Source organism: Peromyscus californicus, unplaced genomic scaffold, assembly GCF_007827085.1.
Source record: "Peromyscus californicus insignis strain IS unplaced genomic scaffold, ASM782708v3 Scaffold_5__1_contigs__length_169319896, whole genome shotgun sequence".
In the NCBI taxonomy this organism is placed as follows: Eukaryota; Metazoa; Chordata; class Mammalia; order Rodentia; family Cricetidae; genus Peromyscus; species Peromyscus californicus.
Window position 1 is genome coordinate 10,486,589 of NW_026294573.1, and position 6,050 is coordinate 10,492,638.

Below are 6,050 nucleotides of genomic sequence, written 5' to 3' on the forward strand. Positions count from 1 at the left end.
AAACCAACTCACCCAGGAGGAATAGACACCAGGAAATAATCGAATTGAGAGCTGAAATCAATAAAATAGAAACAAAGAGAACAATACAAAGAATCAACAAAACTAAGAGTTGGTTCTTTGAAAAAAATCAACAAGACAGACCAACCCCTAGCCAAATTAACAAAAAGGAAGAGAGAGCACATCCAAATTAACAACATCAGAAATGAAAAGGGAGACATAACAAGAGGCAATGAGGAAATCCAGAGAATCATTAGGTCATACTTCAAAAACCTGTACTCCACAAAATTGGAAAATCTGAAAGAAATGGACAATTTTCTGGAAAGGTACCACATAACAAAGTTAAATCAAGACCAGATAAACTATTTAAATAGACCAATTAAGGAAATAGAAACAGTCATTAAACTTCTCACCTTGCAAACTCCTCAGCCACAAAGAGAAGATCCTGTCTCCACAAATCCTAAGACTGAATGCTCCTGAGTCCTCAGCCAAAAGACTCCAGGTTCTCGTATCTTTTGTCCTGCCATCTGGTCCATACATGGTGATTCAGTGAACACAAAGGAACCTAGTCCATCCTCTGCTAATATCCAGGGCTAAGACCAGCCCAGGTGACACAATAAACATTCCTTTATGTTCTCTAGATTAAAAATATTAACAATTTTTTGGGTGAGATATGAAAAATGAAAACAAAGCAATGTTGATATTTGGATTTGAGATGAGTATGATTGTGTAGGCTTGTAAGGTGAACTTAACTGGATCAGGTACTCCAGGCCAGCTGGGACAAAATTGGGAGGTCCAGGCAAGTTTGGGCTTTAGTGAGAATGGTGTCAAAGGGCAGGACAGCAGCTTCTGGAATAGGAGAAATCCAGCTAGAGAATCTTGGATCAATGCTGAGCCTCTCTGGAAGAGGGCTTCCAGGTGTGTGGGACTGCTTCTGGGGTATGTGGCAATGGGTGAAGGAGGCTTTACCTCTTTCCACAGGCAAGGGAAGAAAGTCCAATCTGTATCTCAGGGTGAAGGATGATAAGGAGTAAAAGTGAACTTTGTGGCTGTCTCTCTGAGGAAGTGGAAGTTCTCATGTTTTGTTGTTTGTTTGTGTGTTTGTTTGTTTGACTTGATACCCTTTATGTAGAGTAGAATGACCTCGACCGCAGGACCTCTAGGTACTGTACCTCCTGGGTGCTGGAATTAACTGTGTGCACTACCACACGTGGCAGAAGAGCTCCTGCCAAGCACATCGGAAGCCCTTGATGCTGTCCTTAGCGCCATGTAATTGGTACACAAAGGAAAGATGGAAAGAAAGGTCCCAAGAAGGAAGCCAAGCTGGTGTCCGAGGTACTGAATAAGAATCGTCTGAATGCTGGGAGCTCCTCTCTAATCTCAGACAGTGTGGGAACTACAGGAGCTGACTGGGGGATCAGGCATCAGAATGTCTGGGTGGAGCCAGAGTTAGGAGAGCACCACCAACACTCCTCAGCTAGGAGGATCTAGAATTCAACAATAGCCCAGGCTACATAGTCAAACCTAAAATCAAAAAAGAAGGAAACAAACCCAGCGTATAGAAAATCCACAAAAGCCAAAGGAGTGAGCATATACTACACAGACCATTGTATTAATAAGATAAAATTTATTTTTAAATAAAAAATAACAACATAGCATTTTAAACGTAAACAGTCAGTAACATTTTGTACATTCATGATAGTGTACAATCACTTCTCTGTAGTTCTAGAATTGTCGTCATCTTCCCGAAAAGGTATCTTCCTCTAAGCACCCATTTGTAGCTGAAGTTTTCCTGCCTGGCCCACAGTCAGGACAAATCTCTGTCACCTGCCAGTCCCACAGCCGCTCAGATCCAACCAAGTAAACACAGAGACTCATATTGCTTATAAACTGTATGGCCATAGCAGGCTTCTTGCTAACTGTTCTTATATCTTAAATTAATCCATTTCTATAAATCTATACCTTGCCATGTGGCTTGTGGCTTACCGGCATCTTCACATGCTGCTTGTCATGGTGGCGGCTGGCAGTGTCTCCCTCCGCCTTCTTGTTCTCTCAGTTCTCCTCTCTGTTAGTCCTGCCTACACTTCCTGCCTGGCCACTGGCCAATCAGTGTTTTATTTATTGACCAATCAGAGCAACACATTTGACATACAGACTATCCCACAGCACTTCCCCTTTTCTTTTTTTTTTTTTTTTTTTAAAGAGGAAGGTTTTAACTTTGACACATCTCCAAAGTCAGCTTGGTATATTTGGGAATTTGGGCGTAGCTTCTCTTACTACTCCCTGCTGGAGGGGGGCGCTGTATCTTATGGGGACACAAAGAAAATTTTAAGATTATGGAGTAGTCCGTGAGGGTGTACTGTCTGAGCCAGTTGCCTTAAAATGGTTCTGGATGATGGATCATATGGGCCTTGGTGTCATCGGAGACCTTTCAGGGGGTCTTGGCTGGTCAAACCTGATGTATCTTAATCTGGATCACATCCATAGCCTCTGCCTTTCTGTGGAAATAAAAGCAGAGCCTGCTTTCCAAAGCAACATATACTTACATCCAAATTTTGAAGTCAAGGTACCTTTAAAATTTGCATTTTGGCATAACTCAACAGCTTTTGCAATCAAATGTTTTTCTTCAGTTACGAATATCAAAGAGAACATAATCCAGATTCTCTTTGTGGTAGCCATCTTTACGAGGATTATTTTTTACATTACCTTGAACCTATTGCTTTAAATTGCAGCATTCTAAGACTGAAATGGCGCTCAATCTCAAAATCGATATATGATTTCCAAAGTACCTCTGGCATGTCTAAGCTTGGCTGGCTGATGGCTAATTCATAGATGGCCTGGGCTCCACAGATATCACCAAGGACTGTCTCTAATTCTGCAAACTTAATCCATGAGGTACAATTATCAGGTCCAAATTTCAAGAACTTTTCATAAAGCTTGTGGCATCTCTCAAATTCTCGAAGCTATAGTTCCAGTTCTATATACCCTTTGAATAACTTGTTCTTTGGACATTTGCCTATGGAAGTCCCATTTAATAGAAGGGGAGGGCTGATTCCCAATTTTGACCTCGGACCTTCACAAGCAGATAATGGCAAGTATGTTCTGTCATGTATACGCACACAAAATGAACATACTTAATGATTCCATGATTCAATATTGTGAATGGATGCTGAATTCAATCAAATGTATCTGTGAAGGTCTTTCACCAACTATATATATATATAACTATATATATATATATATTTATATTCTTTTAGATTCTAATATAATTACACATTTCTTCCTTAAAAACCTTGCCATATATCCCTCATTGCTGTTCAAAAGCATGATCTCTTTTTTCATTAATTGGTATTACAGGCATATATGTACACACACACACACACACATATATATATATATATATGCACATATATAAATATTCCTTAATATATCCTACCATAAGTGTATAGTGTCACTTGAATGTTACGTTTTCAGGACTGCCTATTTATGGTGATATTTTATTTGTATTAAAATATTATTTGTATGTTAATAAATAAAGTTGCCCAGGGGTCAGAGCTATTAGCAAGCCATAGGAAAGCAGGGCAGTGGTAGCGTATGCTTGTAATTCCAGCACTTGGTAGGCAGAGCTGGGTAAGTCTCTGTGTGTTCAGGGATACAGCCATTATTGGATACACATGCTTTTAATCTTAATACCAATCATGGAAAACCTGGAGGCCTATACAGACAGGCTGTGAGGAGGCGGTCATGTGGTTGGGTTTACAACCAATAAGAAGGCAGGACAGGAACTCTATATAAAGACTTTAACACAGGGGTAGCTCTGGTTCGGAAAGGTAGGACCACCGCAGGAGGAAGGGTAAGGTTTTAGCTCTTAGCTCTGACCTCTTGGCTTTCTTCTTTGCATTGGTTCTGTGTTTATTATTTAATAAGAAGGTTGGATACATCTACATTTGGCGCCCAACGTGACAAGAATTCATTAAAAACCGCTTGGCTTGGCTTGGCGGCAGGTCCGGTTTCCAGCCTGGGCGGCCCGGCTGCCTAGCTTGGGCCCAGGCCTGACTGACCCGCAGCTGGAGCTACTTGCAACTGCTACAAACAACTCAGACCTGCCCTGCTGAACAGGGCCCCTGCCTGTAAAGCCAAGGCTTGACTCAGCTCAAGTGGCTACACTTCTCTCTCTCTCTCTCTCTCTCTCTCTCTCTCTCTCTCGCTGGATTCACACCTCGAACACCAGGTGGCTGTGAAATTCCCTGGGATTCTACTGTTCTACCCAGACTTGGTAAGTCAATTAACATATCTATTTAAAAGAGAATTTTTTTCTACATTAAAAAAAATGGGCTTTATGTGTACATTGGAAGAAAATTGGGCTTTGAAATTTTAGGCACTCTGACAATGGAACAACTATATGAAAAGATTAATATTGATCGAATTATTCAGTTTATTACTTTTCTTATCCTCATTTTACTATTTAAAAAGATCGTCAACTTAAGTGCCAGGATAACAGTCTTAGAAAAACTTGTTAAACCGGTAAAAATGAATTATAGAGAAATTCAAATTCAGACAGAAGAAATAAATAGTGAAGTTGTTTCAAAATTGGATCGTAAGGTTACAGAAAGAAAGCCAGTTTTCACACAATCACCCTTAATTTATCCAGTAGCCGTACAGCAGCTACCTGATGAAGAGAATGAACAAAATACTTGGGTTCCAGTTGAAATGTTAGACTTACGAAGATTTAAGGAGGCAATAGCATCTTATGGCATGCACTCCCCATATGTAAAGCAAATGTTAAACACCTGGTCAACTTGTAATAGGATTATACCAAAGGACTGGCGGGAATTGGCACAGGCTGTTCTTGAACCCGGACAAAATCTCCAGTGGAAAATGTGGTTCAGTAATGAGGCTAAAAATATAGAAAGACAATGGAGGGATAGCGGAATACAAGTCTGCCAGGATCAGCTTATTGGCGAAGGCCAATATGCTTCAGTACAAACACAATGTTCATATGATGTCCAAACCCTACTTCTATGTAAAACGGCAGCTTTGAATGCATGGGACAGAGTTGAAGAACCAGGAAAAAAAACTGAGTCATTTACAAAGGTTATACAGGGCCCCAAAGAATCTTTCACAGATTTCTTACAAAGATTGACTTCAGCAGTACAAAAAATGGTCCCGAATTCAGAGGCTAGTCAGATAATAATTGAATCTTTAGCCTTTGAGAATGCAAATGCAGCGTGCAAAAGAATAATTAGGCCGTTAAAGGCAAGATCTGCACCTTTGGAAGATTGGATTAGAGATACAGTTAATGTAGAGGCTTATGACCATGATGATATGTGGGTAGGAAAAGCAATTTCAAAAGGTTTGAGCAATGTTAGATGTTTTGGATGTGGAAAGCAAGGACATTTGAAAAGGGATTGTAAACAGGTCATTCCTAGAAATAATGTTTATTCAAGGAACACTGGCAACAGAATGCCCCTTCCTTCTGGAGTATGCAGAAGGTGTGGTAAGGGAAAACACTGGACCAACGAATGTAGATCAACAAGGGACAGACAGGGTAACCCTCTGCCTCGAGCTTCGGGAAACTCCCAGAGGGGCCTCAGGCAGGCCCCCACAGTAAATCCAGTTCAAACCTTTCCTGCAATTGTAGAGGAAACCCCTACGCAAAGCAACTAAATAACCAAATGTCTATTGGAATAAATCATGTTAGTCGAGATGATGAAACAGAGAAAATAGGAAATACAGGAAAAAACATAAAGAAAATTTTTTGGCAAACTTCTATTAATGAACAAAGACCAAAACTAACAATAAAAATAAATGGTGTTTTGTTGTCTGGTCTGGTAGACACAGGTGCTGACATTACCATAATTGCACCAGAATTTTGGCATCCAACTTGGCCTCTTCAGGAGGTAAACATTCAACTCTTAGGAATTGGGACATTATCTAGAGTGAAACAAAGTGTAAGATGGCTTGAATGTATAGGTCCAGAAGGACAGAAAGGAAAATTAAAACCATATATGGCTAACATAGCTATGAACCTGTGGGGTCGAGACTTGTTACAA